Source organism: Bubalus kerabau, chromosome 4, assembly GCF_029407905.1.
Source record: "Bubalus kerabau isolate K-KA32 ecotype Philippines breed swamp buffalo chromosome 4, PCC_UOA_SB_1v2, whole genome shotgun sequence".
Lineage (NCBI taxonomy): Eukaryota > Metazoa > Chordata > Mammalia > Artiodactyla > Bovidae > Bubalus > Bubalus kerabau.
Window position 1 is genome coordinate 138,260,685 of NC_073627.1, and position 19,798 is coordinate 138,280,482.

At 41.6% G+C, this 19,798-nt stretch overlaps 1 long non-coding RNA gene across 2 annotated transcripts in view; it reads left to right on the forward strand.

Annotated features, from left to right (window-relative positions):
* LOC129650371 (uncharacterized) overlaps positions 1 to 19,798 on the forward strand; it is a 42,728-nt gene that overhangs the window by 17,934 nt on the left and 4,996 nt on the right. Inside the window, exon 4 of one of the 2 annotated variants that reach the window (XR_008713737.1) lies at positions 11,629 to 11,832. The exons of the other annotated variant lie outside the window; for it this stretch is intronic. This is a non-coding gene — a long non-coding RNA (uncharacterized LOC129650371). Of the gene's footprint in view, positions 1 to 11,628; positions 11,833 to 19,798 lie in introns of those variants that run through there. 2 annotated transcript variants of the gene reach the window in all.

The following is a 19,798-nucleotide window of genomic DNA, read 5'->3' on the forward strand; positions in this document are numbered from 1 at the left end:
CTTTGCAACCCATGGACTGTAGCCTGCCAGGCTTCTCTGTCCATGGGATTTCTCAGGCAAGAATACTGAAGTGAGTTGCCATGTCCTCCTCCAGGGATTTTTCTGATCCAGGGATCAAACCTGCATCCGTGGGGAGTTAGGTGAAATGACTCTCAGGCTCTCTTATGAGTCTAAATAGTTAACAGCCAATTGCTTTGAGTGCAATGAAACTTAGACCAGTTTATTAGTAATACTACTTAAAAATCTTGTTTAAAAGTACTATTTGTGTATTATAAATATTTCAAAAATGAAGAAAAATATAAGGGTGATGATAACAATCACTAATATTTTGACATACTGATTTTTCAATTTCCTCCACATTTTGAGCCAAACTGAGAACAGAGGAAATCTCTGATTGGTTCCCCTATCTTCTCTTTTGATTCCTGTCTGTCATTCCTTCCTTTTCTTTCATTTGCTTCATTCTTTCTCCAACCAGCCCCATCTTAAAACCTGCTCTGGAGAAGGGATCACATTTGTTTTAAAATAGATCTTGTGAGATTTTGTCAGCTGTCATTTCTACAAAAAAATCTGCATTCTAATTCTTATGCTTCACTGTAGAAATGGAGGCTTTATTCTCATTTGAGGGCATTGCTCAAGCACCAGTAGCAGGTAGATGAGGGTTGTTATTGTGAGGCACACAAGAATCCTTCCCTGTACCCCTGAATTTATAATAATCATCATTCATGGATGCCATGTTCCATACCTCCTAGCTCTAGCCTTTACAAGTAAGCTGTCATTTCTGTCATTCAAGGATCTTGCTTACAAATAACGTGGTATATTCTAGAAACTCTAAGCAGAAAGGAATGTTTTAAAGGGTGTTACATACCTCACAAAAATCCCTGGGAGGGCCAGATAACCGGATTGGATGCTACACAGCTAAGAACAGCACATCCAGAGACCATGAGCTAGGGGCTGCGCCTGGAGCTATTCTAACAAAAACACCACTGCTAAAAAACAAAAGAAAACAAAGCCCCACTGCTGCCACCACTCTGCCCCTGGACATATTTGGTCCTGGATCAGTTCAGAAGCTCCGCCATAGCTGTCTCTAAGCCAGACTCCTCCACCACCACCCTTGCCCCCAAATTCACCTGCCTGCACTCAGCCTCTGCACACGCGACTCCTCCTACATTCAAGTTTGTGTGGATTTGAGTGGTCAGGGGCCTGTAACTGTGCTGCAAGGCGGTCTGGAGAAATGTACTATTTCTGCTTCTGCTTTGGGAATGTGTATCAGTTAGGGTTTTCCAGAGAAGCAGAGTCAACAGGGTATATTAGGTTGGCCAAAAAGTTTGTTCACGTTTTTTGGTACCATCTTATGGAAACATCCAAATGAACTTTTTGGCCAGTCCATTGTATCTATATATTTTTCTAGCTAAATCTCTCCTGCTACACACACACACACACACACACACACACACACATATATATACAGGGAGTGACAGAAAGCGTTTGAGAGGTTCTTTTTGTCCTGTGCTGGGTCCTTTGTTGCAGCACACGGGCTTTTCTCTAGTTGTGGTGTGCAGGGGCTTCTCTAGCTATGGACAGGCTCTAGATCGCACAGGCTCAGTAGTTATGGCACAAAGTCTCTCTAGTTGTAGCACACAGGCTTAGTTACCCCTCGGCATGTGGGATCTTAGTTCCCCAACAAAGGATTTAACCTGAATCCCCTGCAATGGAGGGGGCTTCCCGGGTGGCACTAGTGGTAAAGAACCTGCCTGTCAGTGCAGGAGATGCAAGAGGTGCGGTTCTATCCTTGGGTCAGAAAGATCCCTGGAGAAGAAAATGACAACCCCCCTCCAGTATTCTCACCTGGAGAATTCCATGTACAGAGAAGCCTGGTGGGTTACAGTCCAAGAGTTGGACACAACTGAGCACAGACACACACATCCCCACATTGGAAGGTGAATTCTCAACTACTGGACTTCCAGGGAAGTCCCAAGAGTTTTTTATTATGAGGAATTAACTCACACAATTCCAGAGGCTTCGGACTTTTTCAATCCATTGTCTGCAATCTGGAGACCCAGGAGAACCAGTGGTTTAGTTCAGTTCAAGGCCAAAGGCCTGAGAACTAGAGGAATTGAGGGTGTGAGCTCTAGACCAAGTCCAGAGGCGTGAGAACTGGTTTGGTGGGGGTTGCTGATGGTATAAGTCCCAGTCTCGGGGGAGAAGGCTGATGTCCCAGCTCAGGCAGGAAGGTAGAACCAGCGAATTCTCCCTTCTGACTATTTGTTTATGTAGGTCCTCAATGGATTGGATAAAGCCCAGTCATGTTGGAGGGGCCATCTGCTTCACTAAGTCCACTGATTCAAGGGCTAGTCTCTTCTGGAAACACCCTCACAGTCATCCCAGTTCAGTTCAGTTCAGTTCAGTCACTCAGTCATGTCTGACTCTTTGCAACCCCATGGACTGCAGTATACCAGGCCTCCCTGTTCATCACCAACTCCTGGAGCCTACTCAGACTCATGTCCATTGAGTCAGTGATTCCATCCAACCATCTCATCCTCTGTCGTCCCCTTCTCCTCCTGCCCTCAATCCTTCCCAGCATCAGGGTCTTTTCCAATGAGTCAGTTCTTTGAATCAGGTGGCTCAAGTGTTGGAGTTTTAGCTTCAGCATTAGTCCTTCCAGTGCATATTCAGGACTGATTTCCTTTAGGATAGACTGGTTGGATCTCCTTGCAGTCTCTCAAGAGTCTTTTTCCAACACCACAGTTCAAAAGCATCAATTCTTCGGCACTCAGCTTTCCTTATAGTGCAACTCTCACATCCATACATGACCATTGGAAAAACCATAGCCTTGATTAGATGGTCCTTTGTTTGGCAAAGTAATGTCTCTGGTTTTTAATATGTTGTCTAGGTTGGTCATAACTTTTCTTCCAAAGAGCAAGTGTCTTTTGATTTCATGGCTGCAGTCACCATCTGCAGTGATTTTGGAGCCCAAAGAATAAAGTCTGTCACTGTTTCCATTGTTTCCCCATCTATTTGCTATGAAGTGATGGGACCAGATACCATGATCTTAGTTTTCTGAATGTTGAGTTTTAAGCCAACTTTTTCACTCTCCTCTTTCACTTTCATCAAGAGGCTCTTTAGTTCTTCTTCACTTTCTGCCATAAGGGTGGTGTCATCTGCATATCTGAGGTTATTGATATTTCTCCCGACAATCTTGATTCCAGCCTGTGCGTCATCCATCCAAGCGTTTCTCATGATGTACTCTGCATATAAGTTAAATAAGCAGGGTGACAATATACACCCTTGGTGTACTCTTTTCCCTATTTGGAACCAGTCTGTTGTTCCATGTCCAGTTCTAACTGTTGCTTCCTGGTCTGCATACAGGAAGAGGCAGATCAGGTGGTCTGGTATTCCCATCTCTTTCAGAATTTTCCACAGTTTTTTGTGATCCACACAGTCAAAGGCTTTGGCATAGTAGATAAAGCAGAAGTAGATGTGTTTCTGTAGCTCTTTTGCTTTTTTGATGATCCAGCAGATCTTTGCAGTTTGATCTCTGGTTCCTCTGCCTTTTCTAAATCCAGCTTGAACATCTGGAAGTTCACGGGTCACATACTATTGAAGCCTGGCTTGGAGAATTTTGAGCATTACTTTACTAGCATGTACCACTTTACTACAGTCATCCCAATAAATAATATTAACTGGGTATATAGGCATCCATGGCTTAGTCAAGTTGATGCATAAAATTAAGCATCAGAAAAGGTGAGACCCATAATGCTGGTAGCAGTAAAATGTAGGGAGGTTATTCTCTGGTTTATAGAGGTCATGCTTGTGAATTTTAGGGATCAAGTACCAGGGTATGAAACCAGAAGTTAACCCTGATGTCAGAGATTTGCTCATGCCTTTGCACCTCCTGTGTATCCCTGGACTTGTGGTAGGATGGCTTCTCCTGTTGTAGTGCTAACTGCACCTTGGTGCTAGTGGTAAAGAACCTGTCTGCCGATGCAGAAGATATAAAAGAGGTGGGTTCAATTGCCTGGAGAAGGAAATGGCAACCCATTCCAGTATTCTTGCCTGGACAACCCCATGGACAGAGGAGCCCGGTGGGCCACAGTCCATGGGATCACAAAGAATCAGACATGTCTGAAGTAAATGAGCATGCACACACTCACATTACCCCATAACATGGAGCTCCGAGTAGCTGGTTTAGGCTGGATAATGCCATATTTTTCAGTTGAACTTTGTGCCTATCTTATATTTGTTGTGATACCTTCAGAAGAAACTTAGATAATCTTTTATTTAAAATGATTTTTATTGGACACTGTAAAGGCAAATGAATTGGGTATTAGATTTGACACAATGTGTATATTACCATGTGTAAAATAGATAGCTAGTGGGAAGCTGCTGTATAGCTTAGGGAGCTCAGTTCAGTGCTCTGTGATGACTTAGAAGAGTGGGATGGTGGGGCAGGAGGAAGGTCCAAGAGGAAGGGTATAAATGTATATATACAGATGATTCACTTCGTTATACAGTAGAAACTAGCACAACACTGAAAAGCAATTATATTTAAAAAAAGAAAATAAACAAAAGGCAAATGAGTAATTTTATAGCTCTCTAATTATATGATTTTTTCTTTCATGATAAAACCATCTTTTCCCCCAGAGCCCTCAAATATGTTTTTTTAATGCCCCTCTTCATTCAAGAAGTGATTTCTTTAAAAAATAAATGATTTTTGGCTCATTATTAAAATACAGGTTTCAACTCAGCATTTATTTGAGATGGAATTCGAATGCTACCTGCAGAATTTTACAGTGAAGAATTCCAGTGTTTCTCTGGTGGATATTTAGCCAAGAAAGGAACAAATATCTCATTTTTCTTTCACAGTTAATTTAAATAGCAGAAGTATCTTGTTTTCCCATTGCTCTCTGAACATATCTCCTTAAACTTATTTAAGGTTTGGTGGCAAAATTAAAAAAAAATTATTTATTGAAAAATTTCAGATTTAAGAGATATAATTGACAAATGTAATTGTATTATATTTTCTTTATTCTTGGTGGGAACATTTCATTCTCCTCTCTTAGCAAATTTGAATTATACATGCTATGTATAACTATGTATAACGATTTATAACCATGTTTTACGTTGTGTTAGTCTCTCAGTCGTGTCTGACTCTTTGTGATCCTATGGACTTGTAGCCCACCAGTCTCCTCTGTCCATGGAATTCTCCAGGCAAGAATACCGGAGTGGGTTGCCATTTCCTCCTCCAGGGCATCTTCCTAACCCAGGGATCCAACCTGGGTCTCCTGCACTGCAGGCAGATTCTTTACCATCTGAGCCACCAGGATTTTATAATTAGATGGGCTTATTCATCTTCTTATGGATTTCCCTGATGGCTCAGTGGTAAAAAATCTGCCTGCCAAAGCAGGAGATGCAGGAGACATGGGTTCAATCCCTGGAAGATCTCCAGAGTTGGAAGATCCCCTGGAGAAGGAAATGGCAACCCATTCCAGTATTCATACCTGCAGAATCCCATGGATACAGGAGCTTGGCAGGCTACACTCTATGGGTCACAAAGAGTCAGACACAAGTCAGAGACTAAACGACTACATCAACAATAACAATTCATTGCTGAAAGTTTGTACCCTTTATTAACCTTTTCCTGTTTTCCCTATTCCCCATGCACTTTTATATATTGTTTCTGTGAGCTTGACTTTTCTTTCTTTTAACATTCCACCAAGTGGTATTTGTCTTTTTTTTTTTTTTACTTTGCATAATGTCCTCAAGGTACATCTATGCCGTTGCAAATGGCAGGATTTCCTTCTTTCTTGTGGCCGAATAATATTCCATTGTATGTATATTCCGTGTCTTCTTTACCTGTTCAGCCACTGATGGACTCTCAGGTTATTTCCATACCTTAGTCATTTTGAATAATGCTGTAGTCAACATGGGCGTGCAGACATCTCCTCCATATCCGGTGTCCATTTTCTTTGGATACATATCCAGAAGTGGGATTGCAGGATCATATGGCAGTCCTATTTTTAATTTTTTGAGAGATCTTTATAGTGTTTTCCATATCATCTGAACCAACTTGTACCTCCACCAACAGTGCTCAGGAGTTCCATTTTCTCTACGTCTTCACCAATACTTATTGTTTCTTGTCTTTTTGATAACAGCTATTCTGATAGGTATGGGGTGATATCCCATTGTGGTTTTGATTTGCATTTCCCTGATGATTAATGATGTTGAGCACCTTTTCATATACCTGTTGACCATCTGTGTGTCTTCTTTGGAAAAATGTTCAGATCTTCTGTTAATTTTCTAACCGTATTTTTTTTGTTTTTGCTATCAAATTGTATGAAGAATCAGTTTTCAATATGCAGAGTGAGGCCAAAATTGACACCTCATTTAATCATAATCATGGACACAGATTGACCCCTGCCTGGGTCCAAGTTAGTTTACAAGTTAGTTCCTGCTTATCTTAAGGCACAAACTGTCCATGTTTATGTTTCTGGGCTCCATCAAGGCTTTCCCCTATTTCCTCTCTTCGCCCCTCTCTCTCTTCCCATCTGTCAAAAAACCTCAAAGCGAGAAAAAAAAAAAGGAAAATCCTATAGATACAGAAAGCATGCCCCTCCCCCCATAATAGAAGAAACCCCTACTTACAAATATTCATGTTCTTTCTATGTGATTTTTACAGTGAAGAGTCTGGTGCTAGGGACTTTGAAAGTTTGTATAAAAGATGAAAAGAATGAGGTGGAAACAGGGAGTATTCCCTTCCCTACCCCCATATATCATTTTGGGTGAGTCCACACTCCCCTGGAATGATATGGGAGGGTTGATGAGCCGCTAGAAAATTATACTGGCCTGGACTGACTGCTTCCTCCAGCACTGGCTGGGAGTTGGAACATCAGTCCTTTGAGGAGGGTTGCAATGGGGGTAAGAGCAGGGAGAATGTCGGGTGGCTAGGAGTTGTCAGGACATTTGCAGGCGCCCTGGCCAGCATGCTATGTTAGATTTAATAACAGCAATGCAGAGTTCCGGAGTCCACTGTCCCTGAGAGAGGTCAGGCCAGTGGAAGGTAAAGTGTAAGAAGATTGTTTCTTCAGAATTTTCTGGTGTAACTCTGGGCAAGCTTTCACTCGAGGTCAGTTTCTCTAGGATTATTTTGCTCTCCAAAGAATGCCCAAAGGTTGATTGATGAATGGCCAGAAGACCTAGGTGAGTCCTTTTGAAATCGGCTCCTTCTTCAGGTTGGTATTTTGTCTAAGTGTCCATTCTCTCCTGTGTGGCTGCCGTGGAACAGAAAGAACAGCAGATGAGGGCTGTGAAACCTGCTGTTCTTGCTAGTTATGTGACCCTAAGCAAATTTGCCCATCCATAAAAGGACAGACTTAGATCAGAAACTGGCATTTAGCATGAGCTCTGAGGTGCTTAGGGATTCAAGAGATCTTTCCAATATTTAAAAAATGACTCCTGGGAATCATACTTTACCTGTGATATGGCCACACAAGCTAAAAAAAGGATCGAGAGTTTTTGCTTTTGGCTGCATTAGCTTACATCCGTGCAGCAGTGGTGTTGAATGCTGCCCAGAGGCTGTGATGGATTGTCAAAGACTGCATTTCTTTTTTTTTTTGAACTTTTTATTTTGTATTGGAGTATAGCCGATTAGCAGTATGTCAGGTGAACAGCAAAGGGACTCAGCCATCCATTTGCGTGTATCCATTCTCCCCCAAACTCCCCTCCTATCCAGGCTGCCACATAACATCGAGCAGAGTCCCATATGCTATACAGTAGGTCCTTGTTGGGTATCCATTTTAAATATAGCAGTGTGTACATAAGGACATCATTTCTGAAACACACCTGGAGGGTCCAACCAAAGTCTTGTTAGATTATCCCACTATCTGAATTAAACTACTATGACTAGAACTGTGACTTTACTGATAATGGTGCCTTTGGTGCTGAATCTCTGAGATGCAGCTCTGATGTTCTGTTAAGTTCTCTGTAGGAGAGAAGACAATGAGGCTTCAAGGAGAATGTTCTTCGGTAATACTGACCATGCAGGGTGTCTAATTATGAGGTAGGTAATCTTGCTTTCTGCAGCACAGTCTTTCCATCCTGTTTGCTGCCTTCACCAAGAAAGCCTCCTTGCTGGAACAGTGAAAGTGTTAGTCACTCAGTCATCTCTGACTCTTTGTGACCCCATGGACTATGGCCCACCAGGCTCCTCTGTCCATGGGATTCTCCAGGCAAGAATACTGGAGCAGGTTGCCATTTCCTTCTCCAGGGGATCTTCCCGACCCACGGACCAAACCTGGGTCTCCTGCATTGCAGGCAGAATCTTTACTGTCTGAGCCACTGGGGAAGCCCTTGCTCAAGCAGGGTTGTCATAAATTGACATGTTCCATGTTCCAAGAGTACCTACTTCTTTCTCCCCTCACTCCATCCTATGGATAGTTACCCTTTTATCTGCCAAGTAATAATGGACTCCTTAAATTATTTGTCTGAATGTACTCTGTGTAAACTAGCTAAAGGGACCTATATATCTGGAGGACCAATGATTCATAATCTTCCCTGGGGTCAGCTTGTCTGCATCCATAACTCAAGTGCTCAATAAAAACATGTTGACATAAATGATGTGAGTACCTTTCGTGCTGTCAATCAAAGCTAATTAATTCTGCTTGAATCATTGGGAACATTTGATATCTAAAGGGGGCCAGTCTGTCACACTTGTTTCTTCGATCTATTGTGCATGGAGAATCTGGATCAATAGTAGGAAAGAGACTAAAAAAGAAATGCTTAGGATATCTGAGCAAAAGAAATTGCTTGCCAGCCCACTCAGGCACCTTGGAAACTTGCTTTTACTTTGGTACTCCTGGATGTCATTTTCAGTCTTGAAAGAAGTATGGTGTTTTTCACCATGTGAACAAAAAACACAAAGAAAGAAGGGGCTTGTATTTAAACTGATTTTGTATTTAAACATCGTGTTGTTGTTCAGTTGCTAAGACGTGTCCGACTCTGTGACGCTATGGACTGCAGCATGCCAGGCTTCCTGTCCTTCAATATCTCCAGGAGCTTGCTCAAACTCCTGTCCATTGAATCGATGATACCATCCAACCATCTCATCCTCTGTTGTCCCTTTCTCCTCTTGCCTTCAATCTTTCTGAACATCAGTCTTTTCCAATGAGTTGGCTCTTTGCATTAGGTGGCCAAAGTATTGGAGATTCAGCTTCAGCATCAGTCCTTTCAATGTATATTCAGGGTTGATTTCCTTTAGGTTTGACTGGTTTGATTTCCTTGCTGTCCAAGAGACTCTCAAGAGTCTTCTCCAGCACCACAATTCAAAATCATCAATTTTTTGGTGCTCAGCCTTCTTTATGGTCCAACTCTCACAACTGTACATGACTACTGGAAAAACCATAGCTTTGACTATACAGGCGTTTTGTATTTAAACACTATGTTAGGGAGCAACTTTTTAAAAAGACATGGAACAGCAACTAGTTTATGTTAAACACTATGTTCCAGGCACTGTGCTAAGCATTTTATGTCCATTATTGCATGTAACCCTCCCAGTCTGTCAGTATGGCAGGTAATGTTACTTTTACAGATCAGAGGCTCAGGATGGTTTACCATCTTGCCTAAAGTTAGGTCTCTAGGTAGAAGTAGAGTCAGAACCTGAATCTAGGTCTCTGGCTCAAAGGCTTGTGTTTCTAACCAACAATTGCTATTGTTCATTGTGCATGATTTGGCATTTTCTCACCAAAGCTCTTCTCTGATAGATTTTTGAATAATCTCTGTGCAAACGCTGCAGCTGCATCTGATTATCTTATCTTGGAAGCAAAAGCATTCACCTTTTAGAAAGGAATGATAGAATTCAAGATTTGAGAGGGTGAAATGAGTTTGAGAGACTGAAGAGAATCTGAGGGAGAGAGCAGATTGATAATTATAAAAGGAATTGCCCATTGGTTAGAAGAAGCATGAGTGCTGGGGATGTGATGGACAGCATGTTGACTATAGTTAACAGTACTATAGTGTGTTTTAAAGTTGTCACGATGGTAGATCTTAAGAGTTCTCATCACACACACACACACACACACACACAAATTAACTTTGTGTGTTGATGGCTATTAACTGAACTTATTGTGGGGATTATTTCATAATGTACACTTCTAGCAAGTCATTTTGCTATATACCTGAAACTAGTACAGTGGTATATGTCAGTTATATGTATGTATGTGTGTGCTCAATCATGCCCGACTCTTTGCAACCCTTTGGACTGTAGCCTGCCAGGCTCCTCTGTCCATGGGACTTTTCAGGCAGTGAAACTGAAGTGGGTTGCCTTTTCCTCCTCCAGGGGATCTTCCCTACTCAGGGATCAAACCTTTGTCTCTTGCATTGCAGGTCGGTTTTTTATCTGCTGAGCCATCTAGGAAAACCATGTCAATTATATTTCAATTAAAAAAATTAAAAAAAATTGCCATGGAGCTTTGAAGGTCCAGTACTCTTCCTGAGTTAGAAAGGTAAGGGTACACTGTTCAGTAGTAGAATGCTTTCAACAAGTTACCTGTTTCTAACTAGCCACATGACCTTGTCACAACCTTTGTGATATCTCTTCATCATCGGCTTTTTGAACAGTTTGCTCCTAGAATAAATAGCCAATCATTGTAGTTTTTCCCTTTTCAAATGACCTCTGTCTTTCTCTTTCTCCCTCTTCTTGTACATAGCACAGAAGAGGAGGAAGAAGATAATGGTTAGAACAATGACAACGTCATTTTATTCTTTTGACATGTAGATTTCTTGGTGACTTTGAAAAAGAACAATAAAACATTTCTGAATTCCTTTTCAGGTTAGGAATTGATGAGAATATTTTGGCCCTTATTTTTAACCAGTTAAATAGCTTTCACATTCCTTAGCAACCAAAAAGTTTTATAGTCATCTCAGTTAGGAAGCTTTTTGGAAGATATTTCCTTTTATGTGTGACACAGAGCAAAATTTTGAGCTGAATTTAAGTAAGAATGTTTTAAAATTGAGATTCAAACTAGCATCATGACATGTGGTTTGCATATAAACAAGTGATAAAATACTTTTAAAGCATTCCACTCTATTTTGTTAAAGCAGGTGGTCTGAAAGCATCTGTTTTCGTTTGAATTTTTTAAATCATAAATTAAAAAAAAAAACTCAATAAACCAAACTTGGAAGTACAAAAGCACATAAAGAGGAAGAAATTAAAGAACTTAAAATCCTTCCTCAGAGAGACAATCACTATTAACATTTCCTTCCAATCTTTTTTCTATTCACATTTATGTTGTATCAGTCACAGTAAGATTGGTTGCTCATGAATGCCAAGTCACTCAGTTACGTCTGACTCTTTGTGACATCCTGGACTGTAGCCCGCCAGGCTCCTCTGTCTATGGGATTTCCCAGGCAAGAATACTGCAGTGGCTTGCCATTTTCTCCTCCAGGGGATCTTCCCAATCCAGGGCTCGAACCCAGGTCTCCTGTGCCTCCTACATCACAGGAAGATTCTTTGTCAAGGAGCCACCAGGGAAGCTCCTAGGATTTGTTATGATGTGGTGATAAGCACCTCCAAATTTTGATGGACTATTGATACAGATACATTTGTTTCTAGCTCATGGCACGTGTCCATTGCAGCTTGTCCTCCCTCAGAGCAATTAGGATCTGGAACATCTCTGATAGCCATGGCAGTGGAGACAAGAGTGCTGTGAGCGTCCACACGTTGCATGCTTGGGCAGAAACTAGCGTACATGACTCCTGCCCACAAATTATGACAGGACCCGATCACGTGGCCTTACCAACCACAGGCCACCACCGTATCATGTAAGCTTTGCTTAACAATACGATGATGATGATGAGTTTTAAAATATTTGCTTGTTTATTTTTGGCTGTTCTGGGTCTTTGTTGCTACACACAGACTTTCTCTAGTCTTGGTGAGTGGGGGCTGCTCTCTAGTTGCAGTTCATGGGCTTCTCATTGTGGTGGTTTCTCTTGTTGTGTGGTATGAGGGCTCTAGGGACACAGGCTTAGTTGTTCCACAGCATGTAGGATCTTCCTGGACCAGGGATCAAAGGTAGGTGTCCCCAAGGTGGATTTTTAACCACTGGACCACCAGGGAAGTCCCAATATGATTATTATTAAAGAATAGTTTTAAAGCTTAGTTCAAGTTGGGTGAAATTCACAAAATTATATTTCTTTTCAAATTAGTCTATAGTTCAGACTTTCAACCCAATCTCGTTGGATTGCTGAAAGTTCATTTTTTGGTCAAATCTATTACATTTTGTTGGAAAGTAATGTTTTCTTTCCCTCACTCCAGATGTTTCTTTCCATGTGCTGAGAGACCCGCCAGTTTAACACTTTGGCCCTCCAGTGACTTAATTTGATTGGTGCGTTTAGAAGAAGAAATTGTGCAGCAGAGCCCAGGCCTTCTGTTCTCCTTCCTTGAACCGGGAGCTGGCCACATGAGGTGTGGTATGCCCTGCTCTCAGGCTGTTGGGGGCAGTCTGTCCTGGCCCAGCTGGGATGACCAGTGATCAGTCTGTCCAGCTGAGGATTTCCTGGAATCTGAGACTTTTGGTGCTAAAACCAGGAGTCTGTCTATGACTGGTTGGTCAAATCCAGACAATTTTGGGATCCAGGACTAGGAAGCCGATTTGTTTTATATGTAAGTCACATACTTTTTTTTATCATATTTATCAGTAATCAGGGTGATAATTTAGTGTCTCATCAAAGACACTTTATAATTAAATTTTTTTTTGTCTTTAGTTTTTAAAAGAATATTTATTTATATTTATTTTTTGGTTGAGTTGGATCTTAGTTGCAGCACAAGGGATATTCATTGAGGTTCTCAAGCTTCTTTCTAGTTGTGGTACACAGGCTTAGTTGCCCTGAGGTATATGGGATCTTAGTTCCCTGACCAGGGATCAAACCTGGGTCCCCTGCATTAACAATGTGGATTCTTAACCACTGGACCAGCAATGTGGATTCTTAACCACTGGACCACCAGGGAAGTCTCCAAAGATAGGTTTTGACTCATTTCTCAACTGGACCAGAACTCAGGCGAGTAAGGGAGATGCTGTTCACCAGACCTGTTCAACCTGAGCCCTGGTTGCATAGTCCCCACTTACTCTTACCATGGACTGATTTGGCAGCCTTCTCAAATAATGAACCCAGATCTAAAGTTGCACTTCTCCAAGATAAACATCCCCATGGGACTCATAAGTTTGATCTAGCTGAGGTCTAAGATCAGAGTTTATTTATCTGTTTGGCTTCTGTAGTGTAATTTCTCCAAAGCACAGTGATGTTTAGATAACCAGGCCTGTAGTGATTAAAGGAGGGTCAGATCAAAGTGGGGGGAGGACAGCTGGGTGAGAGGGGGTGTAAGTAAATGAGGGAGAGAGGGGGATGGGCACCCAGACAGCTCCATCACCCTAGGAGGGCCCAGGTTGTCAGGCGACACATTCGGAGACTATCGGTTTCAGCTTAGTCTGGTCAGTCATCCTTTTCATTGTCTTGGATGTGGTCAGACTTGCTGAGAATCAGCACAAACCTTTTCCAAAAGGAAGTCACGTGAACAACCTTTGGTCTCAGTTGTCTTCAGAAGAGGCTTCTTTTTTTGAGGCTCTATGGAAAGAAAGAAAGAGAGAAAAAAAGAAAGAGTGAGAGAAATAAAGAGTGAGAGAAAGAGAGAGAGAGAGAAAGAGAGAGAGAAAGAAAGAAATTCAGCACCCGTCCCTCTGCTTTCGGTGGGCAGGTGGGAATGAGGTACTAAGTATTTTGTCAGGAAGAGAAAAGGCAGGTCTGTGTTTTTCTCCTCTAGGCTGATTTCAGAGTCAACAAACTTATTCTACTCTAAGCCAGGACCATCCATAGAGCTGGTGGTTTCTGTAATCACTGGCTTTTTAAAAGTAAGCTTTTAGGATCTTCTAGCAGTTTGTGATGTTGGAATGGCTTTAGTAACATGGTTGAATACACTCTCAGATGTAGAATGCATTTTCCAAAATGGGTCTTACAGAGGCCTATAGAAGCATTTCAGCCAGGTCCTCTGCAGAGTGATGAAATTAGAAGTTTGTTTCAGTGAACAAGCTGTGACTGTACCATTTGGAGGTTATTAGCTTTATACCAACTTTCTGGGGGTTCTAAGAGAAAGCTAAAGATTCATTCTTGTCCTTTTGATGTAACTGAGAAGAAATCAACATGCATGAAATAACAGAAAAATACAAAGCTGTGTAATATTTTGTTGGCTGAAAAATTCCTTTAGATTTTTCCATAAGATGTTCTGGAAAAACCCAAACGAACTTTTCAGCCAACCCAATATTATTCAAACTGTAGATGCTGTGGGAACGCAAAGAAGAGAGCATCCAGGGAGCATAGGAGTGGCAGGACAAAACTTTTTGGAGAAGATGGACAGGAACTTCACCTTGAAGGATTTGGGAGGACACGGCAGACCCCAGAAGAATATGCGTGTGCATGCTAAGTTGCTTCAGTCATGTTTGACTGCTTGTGACCCCATGGACTGTAGCCCCCAGGCTCCTCTGTCCATGGGGATTGTCCAGGCAAGAATACTGGAGTGGGTTGCCTCATGCTTCTCCAGGGGATCTTCCCAACTTAGGGATCGAACCCATGTCTTTTATGTCTCCTGCACTGGCAGGTGGTTTTTTTTGTTTTTGTTTTTGTTTTTTTTAACCACTCTAGCCACCTGGGAAGCCTGGAAGGACATGAGGAAGGTTCAGAGATGGGAACATGGGGCCCTGTGTGGGAACTAGACTGCTAGTCTGGGACCTGCGGGGTACAGGCTGAGGAATGCCCTGAGCAGCAAACAGAGAAGCTAAAAACAAAACAAAACAAACAGGAAATCAGGGCTAGTTGAATGTTTCTGAATAGCGGAAGTGACATGTTTGAAGAAAAGCTTTTGTGGTTTTGTGGAAATGACTTCATGACCCAGGGTTTCATGACAGTACAAGAATTTAGCCACCACCTCACTAGGCTCTGAGAAAGGAGCTGGGATTTGGCTCTGAGCTACTGCTGCTGCTTCTTAGGTTTCATCTTTCTAATTTATAAAATGATGATGATGATGGTGGTGGTGGTAGTGTGGTGATGATTTTTTGTTGCCCTTTCCATGTCCAGGCATTACCAATCAGAGAGAAAATGGCCTTGTGTTCGAGCAGGTTCCTGAGTCCACCCTTAGATCCAGGTGCTAACCCTTTACTTGCTGGACCATGGGAAGTGTGGGTGACTCTAGGGGAAGGTCAGAGAAGTGTTTTGATTTTTTTTCCCGTTGACTTTCTGTTTTTCAATGGCTAGTACAGCTATGCTAGAGAGGACTGAATGGATATTGGCTTCCCAAGAGATTTAGTTCTTGGTGATAAGTGTGACCTCATTTCATAGCTAAAAGTAGACAATCTAAAGGCTAACTGTATGTTATTATTATTTTTTAAATTGTTTGGCTGTGCCAGGTCCTAGTTGTGCCTCTTGAGGCACGCAGAACCTTTAGTTGCGGCAGGCAAACTCTTATTTGCAGCATGTGGGATCTAGTTCCTTGACCAGGGATTGAACCCAGGTCCCCTGTTTTGGGAGCTTGGAGTCTTAGCCACTGGACTAGCAGGGAAGTCCCTAAAAGTATGTTCTATATCATACAGCAACAGGAAATAAAAGAAACAGTTCTGTATTAGATTTATCCCTTGGCCCGTAGCTCCATTTTTTTTTTATTCAAGTGTTGTTGATTTACTGTCTTGTGTTAGTTTCAGATGCACAGCATAGTGATTCAGTATTTTTGGAGACTATATTCCATTGGAGGTTATGACGAGATGTTGAACATAGTTCCCTGTGTTGTACAGTAAATCCTTGTTGCTTATTTGCTGCATATATAATAGTTTATATCTGTTTATCCCATACTCCTAATTTGTCCCACCCCCCTTAGTTAACCATAAGTTTGTTTTCTGTGTCTGTGAATCTGTTTCTGTTTTGTATATACGTTCATTTGTATTATTTTTTACACTTCACATATAAGTGATATCACATAGTATTTGTCTTTCTCTGCCTGACTTATTTCACAAGTATAATATTCTCTAAGTCTATTCATGTTGCTGCAAATGGCAACATTTCATTCTCTTTTATGACTGAGGAATATTCTATTGTATGTAAAAATATATATTAATATCACATCTTCTTAATCCAGTTGCCTGTTGATGAGTACTTGGTTTGCTTCTTGACTGTTGTAAATAATGCTGCTATTTTTTTTTCCCGTTTCCTTTTTTTTTAAATTTTATTTTATTTTTAAACTTTACATAATTGTATTAGTTTTGCCAAATATCATGAACACTGGGTACATGTATCTTTTTGAGTTAGTGTTTTCATTTTTTCTGGATATATATATATATCCAGGAGTGGGATTGTTGAATTATATGATAACTAATTTTAGTTTTTTGAGGAACCTCCACACCATTCTCCATAGTGACTGCACCAATTTACAGTCCCACCAACAGTGTAAGAGGGTTTCCTTTCTTCCACACCCTTCTCCAACATTTATTATTTGTAGACTTTTGGTAATAGCCATTCTGACAGGTGTGAGGTGATACCTCATTGTGGTTTTGATGTGCATTTTTCTAATAATTAGCAATACTGAGCACATTTTCATGTGCCTGTTGGCCATCTGTATGTCTACTTTGGAAAAATTCTACTCAGGTCTTCTGCCCATTTTTGGATTTGGTTGTTTGTTTTTTTGATATTGAGTTATATGAGCTGTTTATATATTTTGGATATTAACTCCTAGTTGGTCAGATCATTTGCAAATATTTTTTCCTAGTCCATAGTTGTCTTTTTGTTTTGTTGCTGGTTTCCTTTGCTGTACAAATGCTTTTCATCTTAGTTAGGTCTCATGTAAAAATGTTTGCTTTTATTTCTTTTGCCTCATAGCTTCTGCTTTTATCATGGTAAAAGATTTTCTGAATTTGAAATCTTTTTCAGAAAAAAAGGTTGAATGGAACAGGGGAGGGGAACAGAGCTGGATAAAAGAAAAGACTACTGTAGAGCAGTGGAGTAACTGAGTATTCTCAATCCACAACTAATTGCAAAGTGGAAAACTTCAGTCTGCCTGAAAGCCAGTCCCTTGGGAGATATTTGTGCTGGTGAAGAACTCTTTGACGGGTCTTGAATCTAATCCTTGAGTGGATAGATGAATGATGAGTGAGTGAGAAAAGCACCAGGAGCCTGGAGGGAGAGTGATGAGACTCAAAAGTTATAGCTGTAGTTCTACCGTGTGGACCCCAGGGAAAATGTGCCTTTTTGAAACTCATTTCCTTGCTTCTAAAATGAGGATAAGGAGAACCTCCCTGGTGGTCCAGTGGCTGGGACTCCATGCTTCCAGTGCAGGAGGCGTGGGTTTGATCCCTGGTCGGAGAACCAAGATCCCACATGCTGCATGGTGTGGCCAAAGAAAGTAAAACCCCCCAAACAAAACTGCTTAAAATAAAATGGATATAAGTATTCCTTTGCAGGAGGTTGTGAGATCTAATGAGAGAGTGCCTGTGTATGCGTCTTTATGAGTATTAAAACTTTGTGCAAAAGAAGCTTCTTGAGTCTTTCCACTCTGGCTTACTTTGTAACTTTCTGTGTGTTTTCCAGGTAACCAATTAGCTTTCAGTCAGTGGAGTTGCCTGCTTTTCCTCCAGTGGGTCTTTCCCCTGTGGCAGAGCAGTTGAAGTAGGTGTCTGTGCTCCTCTGCCAGCGCTGGGACTGTTTCCTAGTGGGTCTATGTTGGGGAGGGGAGCTCAATGCCTGTGGGGGCTTTTTGGACAGTTGTCAACAGTCAAATCCTGGTATCTGATGTTCCCTGGGGCCTCAGTGGCATGGACACCTGAGAAAACAGACTTGATGATGATAATCCTGTCACATCTGACCACTGACAAAGAGCCTGAGTTTCTCCTGGTTAAATGGTCCCCCAAACCTGGATGATCCAGGAGGTGAGCTGGAAATTAGCTGGACCTCCCTCCCACCAGCACTGAGTCATGAGCAGCCAGAACATCCTCCTGTCCCAGGGCTAGATGTGACCTGGGGTCAGGGTTGTTCTTATTTCAGTTTCCTTTCCTCTCTTAATCATTTCCAGGCAGCCCTCTCCCTGACATGAGGAATATGGCCTCTGTTTATGGAACTTGTGGACAGGCTTAGATTTTGGGATCCTAGGCCACTCGTCATTAGGTTGATGACACCCAATCAAGGATCTACGTAAATGCCAAGCAAATTGCAGAGGAATTTGCATTTGCAACTAGAATGTTGCAGTTCACGTTGTTGCTGTCACAGTACCTGTGAGCTCTTGTGGACATGGGGCCAGCCTGGCTGGCTACTCAGAACTTTGTGAACTGCATGTTCTGGTCTTAGAATGAGGACAACAATCTTTGTCCACCTCCGCCCAGGATTTGTCGTAAAGATCAAATGAGATACTGGATGATGTGACGAAGCACTTTTAAAATGTCAAGAGTGATACAGAGCATGAGCTGAGTGCTCTGTGCTGTACAGCAAGTTCCCACTAGCTATATATTTTACATATGGTAGTATATTTATGGGGCTTCCCAGGTGGCTTGAGTGGTAAAGAACATGCCTGCCAATGCAGGAGATATAAGAGATGTGGGTTCAGTCCCTGGGTTGGGAAGATCCCCTGGAGAAGGAAATGGCTACCCACTCCAAGTATTCTTGCTTGGAGAATCCCATAGACAGAGGAGCCTAGAGCGCTATAGTCCACAGGGTTGCAAACAGTCAGACATGACTGAAGCAACTTAGCAGTGTACAAATGTCAGTCTCAATCTTCCAATTCATTTCACCCGTCCCTTCCTGTCTGCGTCCACATGTCTGTTATCTACATCTGCATCTCTGTTCCTGCCCTGCAAATAGGTTCATCTGTACCATTTTTCGAGATTTCACGTACATTCAATAATATATGATATTTGTTTTTCTCTTTCTGACATACATATAGCTGACTCACTTCGTTGTACAGCAGAAACAAACACAATATTGTAAAGTAATTATATTCCAATAGAAACATACTCAAACGCTTAGAAAAACATCTTATGGTTAACAAGGGAAAAAGCTGGGGGCCTGGGAAGAAGGCATAAATTAGGACATTGGGATGAACATCTATACACTAATAAATATAAAACAGATTATCAACAGGGGAGTACTATATGGCATAGGGAACACTACTCAGTACACTGTAAGAATTTACATGGGAAAATAATCCAATAAAGAATAAATACATGTATCTGTACAATTAAATAATGTTGCTATACACCTAAAACAAGCACACCATTGTAAATCAACTATGTCAACCACAGCTTTGTGCTCAGTCATGTCTGACTCTTTGCGACCCTTTGGACTATAGCCAGCCAGGCTCCTCTGTCCATGAAGTTTTCCAGGCAAGAATACTAGAGTTGGTAACCATCCCCTTCTCTAGGGATTCTTCCCCATCCAGGGGTTGAATCCATGTCTTCTGCTTCTCCTGCATTGACCATCTTTACCATTGAGCCACCTGGGAAGCCCCATAACTATACTCCAATATAAAATAAAAGTTTAATTAAAAAAAAAAAAAAGAGTGGTACAATGTAAAGTCTTTTTGTTCCTGTACCATAAGAGGGATACTTGGGGAAACAGAAGCACTGACCCCCCTCAGACTCTACTATTGTGAAATTTGGTGGATATTGTCAGGTTCCTAGGGTATAGCTGGGTCACCATGGCTGTCCCCCAAACCTCTGGGAGCTATACTCAACTTGATGGCAAGCAGTTAGTTGGGGAGACACAGAAGGAAGTGGCTTAAGCA